Below are 13,073 nucleotides of genomic sequence, written 5' to 3'. Positions count from 1 at the left end.
TAACAGCTCTGGAGCGGTTCAAGGTAGTTTTTCTTTTCCTAATGATCCATTAAACAGAACGAAAATGTGGTGGGACGTCGCCTCAGTTCTTCTTAAAGTGGTGGGTCAAATGCCTGTCGCCCCCTGTTGTTCCGGAGGCCCTGCGTACAGCTGCCGTAGAACTGAACAGAGATGCTGCAGAAGTGAGACGTGCTAAACCTCTGAGTGTAGCTGTGTTTTTCATGAAGGGGTGGATGTTTGGTCTGTTGTGAGATGCTAACTGTGCGCAGAAGTCACAAAGATGCGTACGATCTAATTTCGTACCAACCTGAGAAAAACTGAATGCATAGAGCCAGAATGTCCCGCCCACAAATGAAAATCACGATTTTAATTGGCTGTGTCTCTGAGTCGGACTATTGGCTGGTTTGTGCGTATAGGTCAGTTAGCGGCTCTGGAGCGGTTCAAGGTAGTTTTTCTTTTCCTAATGACCCATTAAACTAAATCAAAATGTGGTGGGACGTCGCCTCAGTTCTTCTTAAAGTGGTGGGTCAAATGCCTGTCGCCCCCTGTTGTTCCGGAGGCCCTGCGTACAGCTGCCGTAGAACTGAACAGAGATGCTGCAGAAGTGAGACGTACTAAACCTCTGAGTGTAGCTGTGTTTTTCTTGCAGGGGTGGATGTTTGGTCTGTTGTGAGATGCTAACCGTGCGCAGAAGTCACACAGCTGGTGACAATAGTAATTAGGGAGTTATCCGAGAGACAGCTCGCCTCAACATCTGACCGCGAGGCGTGTGCAGAGCTGCGCTGGAATGCATTCTCTTTCAAACTCAATTTCAGAGCTGAAATGGCCCAGGTCTGTCCACTGCTTTGTCCATCCCACTGCCCTGGTCCGCTGTGGCCACACTGTAGCCTTTAGAGTCTGATAGAATTACACTGTACACAGCAGGGCTTTAATGCAACAACACAGCCCTACATTTCTCACACCACTCTACAGCCCACATGCAGCCATTTGCTCTGACACACACTCTCCACACACCTCCAGCCTGGTACACATCTGGGGCATTGGAACTCTCTCTCTCTCTCTTCTCCTCTCTTTTCTCTCTACTTCCCTCCTCACCCTCTCCTCTCCTCTCAGTTGTGTGTGTTTCTCAGGACAGGTGATGAATCGGCAGTGGAGCGGCGGAGCTCGCGCTCTCGCAGACTCTCCGGCGCCGGACCCGTGACGTCACCCATTCACGGCCCGTCCTCACGGCGCCGCTAGGGCGGCTGCCATGGCGACAGGGCCGCGGGCGCGCGCCTCTGCGCACAGAGAGAGAGAGAGAGAGAGAAAGAGAGTCTGTGGGAGAGTGTGTGAATGCGCGAATGTGTGTGTGATTCTGTGTACGAGTGAGGGAGTCTCTGTGTGTGTGAAATTATTTATATGTCTGAGTGTGTGTGTGTGTGTGTGTGTGTAAATCAGGCTCCCTGCACCTGCACCTATCCCAGTGCTGCTCGAGTTCCAGACAGAGAGGAATGGGCACATTTAAGAGAAACCAGGTGATTTAACTTTAGTCACACTTACGTTACCCAGCTCACACTTCACCGCGTGCACAGGACAGTGACTGTATGGGATTATAATCAAAGACCAAATAGAGACCCCAAAACACATTTATTCACGCTTTATTTCTTTATTTGCCCCCATCCCCCGAGCACAGAACCCCCCCCCCCCCCCCCCACACACACACACTGGGCTCTGTTAGAGTTTGTTTGGGAAGCGTCTCCGTGTGGTTTTAACCGAAGCGTCTGCTCTAACAGTGAACACGTTTCAACAGCTGGATTTCATCTGCAGAAAAGCTTTGTCCATTTTCCAGCGGTCCCCAAAAGTCCAAATAACAAAACACACACACACACACACACACACACACAACGTCTTCAGGATCCAGTTCATAGCTCTTCATCATCTCTCTCTCTCTCTCTCTCTCTCTCTCTCTCTCTCTCTCTCTCTCTCTCTCTCTCACTTCTCTGGCTCCCAGTTCCCACGCGCCTGTCGCGTGTGGCTGTAACACTGGAGGCGTGCGCTCCTCTCGTAGCAGTGTGGGGATCGTGGGCGGAGCTTCCGTTTCTGGGCTGGGGGGCTGCTGAAGTTCAGCTTTCACCAACAAAACATTAGACTTCAACGCGCTCCTCAGAGTCAGCTGCTTTCACCGAGACGTTGTTAGTTTGAAAACTGGGGAAAAAAAAGAAAGAACTTCCAAACACACTGTAGAAAAGGGGTTTAGGAAGGCGAGGGAAATATATATAGCACACATAGACAAGAATGTCCTATTATTGAGAATGGCAACTCAAAACAGTCAAGAACAGGTTAAAAACACTGACACCGGGAGGTCACAAAACAGGCCAAGACACCTATGGTGTGTTTAAATGTCACACAAAACTGTTGCTCTGCGCTAGTGTGTGTTGTGCGGGTACGAGTGGATCAGACACAGCAGTGACAGCTGGAGTTTTTAAACATGGTGTCCACTCGTGTTTACTCTATTAGACACCCCTACTTCGTTGGTCAGAGGCAGTAGCTCATCTGTTGCTGCAGAGTGTGTGCTGATCGTTCTCTAGTCCTTCATCAGTGAACACACGCAGGACGCTTTTAGCTGGATATTGTTGAGGGGCTAGCTTAAGAAGTTCACTGCTGTGTCTGATCCACTAGAAACAAGGTGGTGGTCCATAGGTGGAGATCCCAAGGCCTCTATTGGATCTAGCAAGTGTTTTGATGCATACAATCACTATTACGAGGTGTGTACGGCCGGTGCAGTGTCTGCCGTTAAAGAACAAGAAGCTGTATCAGTTTCTGAAGGGCTTCTAGCAGCACAGAGAAAAGCACAGAGGATTGGAGCCTGTTAGGGAAGTCCAATACTGAAAGGCCCCTTTTCTTAGCCCCTGCGCCGCAGGTCTTAAGTGTCATACGGGAATCGAGAGTTTTGGAGGAGATCTGAAACCGTCTGACGCCTGATTTCATCCTGCAACCGGCTGGTTTTCGCGGTCGCGTTTTGCCACTCTGACTCCACTGGTGTGGCTTGGCTTTAGAAAGAGCGGCCTGAAGGAAACAGCAGGGCTTCTCTGGCGCCACTTCCGCTCGACGAGCTCGACTCTTTATATATAGCAAAGGGGAGCAGTGTGGGACTGCGGAGCCACAGCAGAAGTGGAAACTGCAAGACGAGCGAGAACCAAGACCTCGCCGCAGCTCGTCCAGCGACTTTTACTTCTTCGATTTACTTTGGGTTTTACTGTCGCGGTTCTCAGGAAACAGACACCGGACTTGTGGAGTGTGTCCAGAGAGAGGTTCTAATAAGTGAATTCAGCAACTTTAATGTACACAAACACACATACACACAAAGCTATTGCACATAAAATTGGGCCATAATCATTTTACCAATGCGTTTTCTGTGTTTACGTCATCCTGCTCAAGACCACGCTGGGTCTTTGTGGAAAAGCATTGCCAATGGAATGAGATATCCAAGAACTTGAGGCCTCATGCCCAATGTCAAGACTAATCTAGAGCAGCTGGTATACCACTGACTGTAGACCACTGCTGGTCCACCATCGGACCACTCAGATTACTGTCCTGTACAGGATAGAACTCATTTATAATCTGCTCAACAGATTTTACATTCACAGAGACTTTTATTCTGGAAAACAAACTAATACCAATATTACCAACAACCTACCCCTGTAGGAGGCACAGTGCTCGTAGGGTTAAACTTTGTTTTAAGACTCTAATGATGCAAGGATTGAGCAACTTCTTCACATGTATAGAATTCTCGCTTTGTTTCTCGTAATTTGTGCGTCTGAATTTAGCCCTTCTGAGTATTTCACCATATCAACTATGTTGTAGTCGTAGCTCATGTTGAATTTTTCTACTTACGAAAACTGTGAAACACATAAAAACTTTAGATTTTCACTTAATAAATTCTTTAATTAAGCTGTACATTTTCAAGATAACGTGGTGTATCAGCACTAGCTGCTTTACCTAACACCAGCGGTACATGTACCAGTTTGAGAATCCCTGGTCTACAGGGTTATACCCCCAGGACGGGGCTGCAGAACAGTAATGGAGCACCATCAGTTATCACTGTAGGGTGATTTGAAGTGGTGTCTGTGACTTGATCTTAGTTATGCGCTGTCCTTCAATGTAATTGTTTTCTTAACATCCGTCATAATCCCTAGAGCCCTGAAAAAGATAGTTCTTCTAGAGTTATTTATTAAAGGCAAAGTTCTGTTTAGAACCATGAGTTTATTTGCATGGTGAACTCTTGAGATCTTGAGATCGATGAAGAATGTGTTGTATCTAGATCTTTGGTTCTCTGTAGCACCAAAAAGACCCTTTCTAACATATCCTTCAATCTGAAGAACCTTTTTTCTCACTCCAATTCTGCCTCAGCCCTTTGGATGTCCCACCAGCTAGAGGTCTAACCAGGTCTTATCCAAAGCCAATGGCACTGGTGGTGGTGGGGGTGAACAGGGCGAAAAGGAGACTAGCAAAGTATGCAGAGCGACATATGGACTACAGTCTGTAATTGCAGAACTACAGAGTGCACCTATAGTGGGCAATGAGTGAATGAGTGTAAAAACATTTCATGTCGTGACTCAACGTGTGACTTGTAGCTGAAGTGTATTTCTGTTTGTTTGTTTTTTTAATGGAAAATGGTGGCAGCTCTAAGCCACAAGGTAAAACCATACGTGACATGTTTGTCACGAGCTTAAAATACAACATGAGAGGTGTTTTTCCAGCTATAAAAGGTCTGGTCTAGAATATCATAATGTGAAGTGTCTTTAGCTTAGCCTTGGCACAGTGCTACCGTCACATAGGGTCTGTAGCAGAAATGAGAATTATCTTAGAGTCTTATTTCGTTTATTCTTGACAAAGATATAACATTTGATATAACCTGAACTGACGGCCTAACTCCAGTAGTCATGGGTCCAGTAGTCATCATTGCGAATTGCTAGTATGTAAGGTCTGCACTTGTGAAAAAACAAATAATTAAAATAAGTAAATATGTATAAATTATGATATTTGTTATAAGTTAAAAGTATACAACTACATTAAGCATATAAATATGTTTACATTTTATTAGAAATGTAGTGAAAATAATATAGGAATATTATACTCGGTTTATATTAGAATCCAATACACTATTTCCTAGCTTTCCATTTTGTTTGTGCACTGGAAAAAGGTCCTGTGTTTGTACACAGCCCTGGTTCACTAAATGGGAAACAAATTTAGCGTCTCTGTCTGAAATAGCTTCTCTCTCTGGCCGAGAAATGGCCGAATGTTGAAAAGCATGAAAAGAAATGAGGATGTTGCTCTATATCAGCTGCATAATTGGGTAACAGTGACTTCTTATTTTTGTTACCTTTACATTACGTAAGGTAAACCGACTGCACATTCAGGAGACTGCAAACTACATGAAAGTAAACACAGTCTGAAAGTGCAAATCAAAACAGCTTGAGTTACAAATGAGGTTCTGTGGTACAAACAACGAATAAAAACATACAGACAAGTTAAACTTCAACCGCCTTCAAGCTATAGTCATCTTCTTACTCAAACACACCCCCTCCACTTTAAAAGATGCAGAGCTTCTGAATGAAAACAAACAGTACTTCCCTTTAAGAGAAACATCTCCCATCTCTTCAGTTCTGTTAGGTTCACTGTACGAGGCTGGGAGGTTATGGAGGTGATGACACGTAGCTGAACGCTCTCATCTGGGTTTTCATGTTTCATTGAGTTCAGCAGTGGAAGGATCGGCTGGCTGGGTGCCAGCGTTTCACAAGTGCATGGTTCGGGGGGGAGACGGGGGTGGGGGATCGCATTCAGCAGGTAATCTGTTTATTCAAGTGTTCCGGCCCTGTAAAAGCAATTAAAGGAATGCTCCCTCATGCTAGTATCAACAGTGTGTTAGCTTTAATTGAAGGAGTATTCATGACAACATTAAGAAATGAAGGAAAATGTCAGTGCCTCCATGGACGGGGTTTTTTCTTTTGGCAGCGGTCAGAGCACGTCGTCACGTAATTGCGGAACGAAAGCGATTCTGCTTCTTTATCAAACTGAGGAGGCAGTGGCCTGAAGTGGCGCCCCTTCTTTTCCCCATGTGGGGAGTGTGCTAATTTGGTTATGCCTAATTAGCAGAGGGCTTTTATTTACATATTGATAGGGTGACCTTAACTCATGGCGTTCCCCTAAGGGGACGGCTGAAATTCTTCCACTCTGCGGCCGTCCCATCTCTGATACTCGGGTCAGGAACGCATTGTATCGGCTAATGTCACGCCGTATTGATTCCGGTGTGACGTTGCTGGTCGAGGTGTGGGCTCTTGGGAGCTGGGGGAGGGGGTGCGGGGGGTTGTGCATGCTGATGGAAGTTGTGTTTCTCATTATTTGTTCAAAGCTGCCCCCCCTCCTCCCCCTGTGTCAATGCCACATGAATTATTCAAACTATGGTAATGAGCCTCTGAGGAATTTCGAGGGCCTCTTTGATAGTGGTTCAATCCAGCGCCACAGAGGGAGGTGTGGGGGCAGCTCCGGAGACAAAGGCGAATTGACAGAGGTGGTCTGGGTGCGGCTGGTACCACACGTTTTTTGGGGCCCCCCTGTAGAGCTCTGAAGGCCCCGTGCCTGGTGATATATCTCAGGGAACTGTGCCATACGGGGACACGCATACACACAGGAAAGGGGATGTGAGAGAGAGAAGGGGATGTAGGCCGTCACGCTCTCCATGCCACTCTTCCTGACCCAACGCGCTGAAACAGAGAGCTGACCAAAGGGTCACTCTCAGATCCCTTCTGGTCCCGGCACGAAAGCGCTGAGGGGTTGGGTTTTCCCGCTCCGCCCAGGGCTTTACCGCAGATCTAGGCTGCAAATCACGAGGAAGTTAAGAAGGGTTCATTGTTGAATGGCCAATAATTCCTATGTAGAGACTTTGACATGATTTACCATGAGGATCAAATTTATAAGCGCTCAGTTCAGATATAATCACTCATTTTACAGTATAAATAAAAATAAATGAATAAATAAATCACTGGTCGAGGGCATGTGCACCTTAACGTGGGGATCTGGAGCCCACCAACCCACACACTGTGAAACAAGACCACCCAGTCTGTTTTTGTAGTCAGAAATCATGAGATAAACCAAGCCGTTCTGATTATGTTCCAATTCTGACTTAGAGTGCAATGATTTTAGAATTGCCCCACCCCCCCACATCTGAGTTAGTCCAATCACAGCGCAGGAACCGTGTTTATGTGAGCGGGCAAAGATGATACAAAAAACAGATACAACGAGCACGTGAAGAAATAAGAAAACCGTGCAAAATCCAGAACTTCCAGAGCTTCTCGCTCCTCACTGCTGTGCACTCTGCGTCAGGGTAAACAGTGTGTGGCTCGTTATCATTTAAAGGATCAGGTGCTGAAACCCGTCATTCATTCCCTTAGGGGAAATTAAACTGTCAAGTAGGTCCTTGATGATGGTGAAATAATTTGGAGCGCGTACATTTTAGCCACAGATAAACGGCAATGGGCTCATGGACCGGCCACAAATATCGAGAAAATTTCCTTTTTCTTTGTCCATATCCGCTGTAAAGTGCTCATCAGCCTCTGATCTCTAAGGAGGACATGTGCTGCGTCTAGCACTGAGCAGCACTGGACAGAGGGGCTTAGAAGGGGCTATAATAAACCAGGCCAAACATGAAAGCCTGTCATTAGCCTTTCACAGATGCCCATACTGCTCCCAGCCAGTCCGAGGGAAGCCAGGGCGGACGAGGAAACTCTGACCCGAGATCAGCTGAGGCAGGCAGTAGGCTTCAGGAGTGAGGCCAGAGTGAGGCCTCTCTCAGAGGCAGGGCTGCATTCAGAACAGCTTCTTTCCAATCGGCGCTTCATTACCATGTCAATCCCAGGGATGGGGGAAGAAAAAGATGGAAGGAGAAAGAGCCTGGGCCCAGCAGTGGGCCGGATCCATATGGAGCTGTCGAGTCCTGGAATGAATAGTGAATGGGGCGGCTGCTTCTGGAATCTGCCTCTCAGCCCGTTTTTTTTTTTTTTTTTTGGTCGTGAACAGGATGACCAAAGACAAGAGGGAGCTTTCGCAGATGGCCCGGGCTATAAATAGGTAGCTGGTCTATCTCCTCGGCTGTCAGTCAGTCTGTCTGTCCGTCCTCTTCGCCTGGCCCCTCTATCTGCGGCGGGGAATTAAAATGCTCTCGGCTACGTATCACATGCTTCGATATGGCTGTGGGACTAGAGGCGTGACACATCCCTTTGGTCAAGCCGTTCATTATTCAGACGCATCCCTCTGACACGCACGGCTCACCGAGTCCTCCGTGTCCTCGGGCTCTTTCCGGGGTCTTGCTTTTCTGTTTGGAGGAAGAAAAAGGGGGTCGGGAAAGCCATGTCTTGGCCTGGAGATGGATTTTAACATGAGGGATAAATCCATCCCTGCCGTCCAGATTGAGGGTTCTTTGTCATTAAAGTAAGCTGCAGTACTGACGCCCATCTGGCCGTGTGTGTGTGTGTGTGTGTGTGTGTGTGTGTGTGTTTGTAAATATATGGGACACAAGACACACTCCATTCCCAGCAGTGTGAGGGTAGACATACCTTTTAAAGTTATGCAGGCCTTAAGGACTGCACTTTGTTTTTGTCTCCACGCTGGCTGGCACTGAGACTCCTCTGGCACAGCTGCTTTAAACACAGATAGAGCGATCTGTCTTGTCTCACACACACATGCACACACACACACTCTCAGGCAGAAGAGCACAGTCTGCACAATAGCAACTAAGATAATCATTAAGAGTGCGGTGTGTCTTTGGAAAGGCAGCTGTAAACACCAGGGCTGGACGGCTCTGGTCTGGACCACACAGGCAAATATAATCACGCCCGGCTGCCAGGCGACCACATGGCGCCCCCTCTGCCCGATAAGATGGCACCTGGCTTGGCACGCACGGGCCACTCAGTGATCACACGAAAAACGTGCGCTCTGAAAGAAAAAAAAAAAGTAAAAAATAACATTGATCAGTGTCTTTGATGGGCAAAAGCAGTGTACAGAGAATAGTACGGACAACAATAAAGGCCCTTAACAAAGAAACCAGGTGGTCACCACAGGTGGGCCACATTCACTCACTCAGTTTGAGGACATCACAGCGTGAAGCTGATTTCCTCGAAACCCTGGAGCCCAGCATAGTCTAATGCACTTAGACAAATCTGCATATCGCATTATGCAGAAGCTCTGAATTAATTATTATTATTATATTATTATTAGTTTCCATTAAGAACAGGTTATTCTTCTTTAAAGGTGGTGCAGCAGGTAGTGTCGCAGTCACACAGCTCCAGGGACCTGGAGGTTGTGGGTTCGATTCCTGCTCCGGGTGACTGTCTGTGAGGAGTGTGGTGTGTTCTCCTCGTGTCCGCGTGGGTTTCCTCCGGGTGCTCCGGTTTCCTCCCACAGTCCAAAAACACACGTTGGTAGGTGGATTGATGACTCAAAAGTGTCCGTGAGTTTGTGTGTTGCCCTGTGAAGGACTGGCGCCCCCTCCAGGGTGTATTCCCGCCTTGCGCCCAGTGATTTCAGGTAGGCTCTGGACCCACCGCAACCCTGAATGGATAAGCGCTTACAGATAATGAATGAATGAATTCTTCTTTAAAAGGAATTCATTCATTCATCCTCTGTAATGGTTTAATCTCATTTAGGGTCTGAATCCCACCTGGAATCACTGGGCACATGGCAGTAAAACACTCCAGACAGGGTTCCAGTCCGTTAATGAGTATCACACACTCAACCCGTCACTCACACACTCACACCTGTGAATAATTTCACACACTCACCCAGTCACAAACACACTCACCCAGTCACTCACACACTCACACCTGTGAATAATTTCACACACTCACCCAGTCACAAACACACTCACCCAGTCACTCACACACTCACACCTGTGAATAATTTCACACACTCACCCAGTCACAAACACACTCACCCAGTCACTCACACACTCACACCTGTGGATAATTTCACACACTCACCCAGTCACTCACACACTCACACCTGTGGATAATTTCACACATTCACCCAGTCACTCACACACTCACCCAGTCACTCACACACTCACACCTGTGGATAATTTCACACACTCAACCAGTCACTCACACACTCACAATTGTGGATAATTTCACTCACTCACACACTCACACCTGTGGATAATTTCACACACTCACCCAGTCACTAACACTGGGATAATTTTGCACAGCCAGTCTACCTACTAGCATATGAACCGTGGGTGGACACTGAAGTACACTCTGGTGGCTTTGGCCACTGAAAAACAGGGTGAAATTTTGCAGAGTAGCAGATGAACTACAGTCTGTAACTGTAGAACTACAAAGTGCTCCTGTATGGTCAGTGGAGCAGAGGAAATGGACAGTCATTTTAATGTCCTGGGTGATCAGTGTGTGTTTTGGGAGGGTGCAGGTTGTGTGTCAGGTCTCACTCAAACACAGAACTATTACAGATAAGTGGAAAAGTACAAAAGAAATGAAATGAAAATATTCTTGATGCTGTACTCGGAGTGAAGCGTAATTACAGTTGATTAAAGAGAGTCCCAGGAAAGAAGCTGACTTAAGTGCAGTGTATGTGTAACTATTCACTTTTCACTACAGAGTTTGATTGTCTTGGAGTGCTGCGACGGAGAGTATTGACTCCATGCATGAGTCTCTGTGAGAAGTAACAGATTTATACAGCGCTCTGTTTATGTGTGTCTGACAATTATCCTGCTTTACCTCATTGTGCCGTTTCTAAAAATAGAGCTCAGCCGTGACAAAATACAGAGCCATTCTTAAGCCCCTTGCCAAAGCCTCTTTTGAACCATAAGAATGTTATTTGCACCAGATGATTTTACATTCTCCAGAAAATAAATAAATAAATAAAATAAACAGCTTCAGTGTAGGGGTTGACACACTGAAGAAAAAGAGCTTAGTGCTACTGCAAGTGCCCTGATTGGACAACTTGACCTGTTTGGATTGACTGTTAGCATTGAGCTAACTGCTAGCAGTGAGCCATTAACAAATGTGGAAAGGTGGCCCCTACAACATCCATGATACATTTTTTGGGGTGAAGACATGTTTTAACGTCAGAGTAAGAGATTGGCAGGGTTAAGTTTAAGCGTAAGGTTTAGGTTTAGGTTTAGGCTAGTAGTATATTTTAAGGTAAATCACAACACGAATAGCATCTATGTAATGCCACGAAGTTCACAGAAACTAACTCTCACTATCTCTCTCTCTCTTTCATTCTTTCTCTCCTGCTTTTTCTGTCTGTTTTTGTATGTGTGTGTGTGTGTGTGTGTGAAAAGGAAACAGACCTTGGTCCAGGCCTGCCCAGCCTGAGCAACAGACTTCAGGGAGAGGGCAGATGGGCTGGGGATCATACCCCATTCTCTCTCTCTTTCTCCTTCTCTCTGTCTCTCTGCTACATCTATGTCTGCAGCACAATCTAATTACTGACAGCACAGAGCAAAAACACTGAGACCACTCAATGTACTGAATTTTCAGATTAAAATAGACATTAATTAAAAATGTACTAGTTTTTCAAGTGGTATTTCTAAGGGGATAAAAGATAAGAAAATCTACTTTCACAAAGAGACGGGGAGAATTAAACTCTACTCCTTGCTTCACCACTGAAAAAATCCTGGCACTGCCCACAGTGAGAAAGCAAGTCAGTACTGTGGGTCTGAAAGGATGTGTAGAAGTAAAGAATCCATTATTGAGAAAATAAAATAGACAAAAGTAGAAGAATACTTGGGAACTGATCAAAGAAACAGCTGTTTTTTTAATAGTAGACCTCCCCAGAGCCCAGAACTCAAAGGCATGGAGAAGCTCAAGTAAAGATTTGTTTATTTTATTTTATTTATGTATTGTTTTTACTTCAAGCTAAAAACACAAGACTTAAAGCTGATGTAGGTTATTAGTGAGTGTGGGTTAGACTTTAAAAATATACTTAAATATATCCCAGCCCTTTCTTCAGCCCACCTTCCAAAGCCACTCCCTCTTAATACAATAGCATGCACTGCCGGACTACAGCTGGAGGAGTCCCTAAAAGTCAGTGGGCTCCAGATCCCTAAATTAATCTGCACATGCATTTATTGGAGTTTTTTAAATAATACTGTATGTCCTCTTTAATTCTGTTACACTTACATTGCATTGGACACTTATTTCTATACAACATCCCATATTACATACATACCAGCACGTGTGTATTTGCACTGTATTTTATTACTTATGTCAGTGACCATAAGGTAATGTTCCTACACCAGGCGAAATCCCAATACATATCTGTGCACCTTATGATCATAATTTTTCTTTTCTCTCAGTGAGTAAAAGTCATAACTCTTATACCTTCAGCATGTTGGATTTGATCTGTTTTCCCAGTTTTCTTGTATATCCCCCTCTCTCCACACAGCAGAAAGCTGGTCAGCTGGTCATTTCCCCCTCTGTCCACACAGCAGAGAGCTGGTCAGCAGTGTCGTTACTGTAAATCAAAAGCCTCTCTGGCATTATCTAGTTCCCCTTCTGGCTCCAAAGGTTAGAACAGATGTTGGGAGCGAGGACTAAATGGACCTCCTCCTGCCGAGAGGAGCTTTCCTTGCTGCGGCTAAATGGAGGCGCCTTGAAATGCTAATGCTCCCAGCCACAGAGGCCTAGGCCCACGTTCGAGCCGATGGGAACCGGAGCACCGTCCCTTGGAAAGCCCCCTCTTCTGCGGCCACACTTTCTTGTAGAAGAGACCCTGGTGAGAGCAGATGAGGAAAACAAGAAGAAGAAGAAAAAAAGAACAAACATAACATTAGCCCCAATCAGATCTGGGAGAGGGAGAGGGGGCGTGTAAAGGAATCCCATCTTCATCGCCTCATTTAAGTAGTTATTCACCCCTAACCCACCCCTCCCTGCTCCACTCATGGGGAAACTGACTGGACTCCTGGCAGAGAACGGCATCAGGCTTCAGTCTCATTGCTCTGAGTGCAGTGTGTTTTATTAGAGACTCAAGGTAAGGGATATAAAGTTCTTGGGGAGGGGGACCCTTAGAGTTCTCCTCCA

This window comes from Hoplias malabaricus, chromosome 1 (assembly GCF_029633855.1).
Source record: "Hoplias malabaricus isolate fHopMal1 chromosome 1, fHopMal1.hap1, whole genome shotgun sequence".
In the NCBI taxonomy this organism is placed as follows: domain Eukaryota; kingdom Metazoa; phylum Chordata; class Actinopteri; order Characiformes; family Erythrinidae; genus Hoplias; species Hoplias malabaricus.
The sequence above is the reverse complement of the archived record's forward strand: the minus strand, read 5'-3'. Positions refer to the sequence as shown.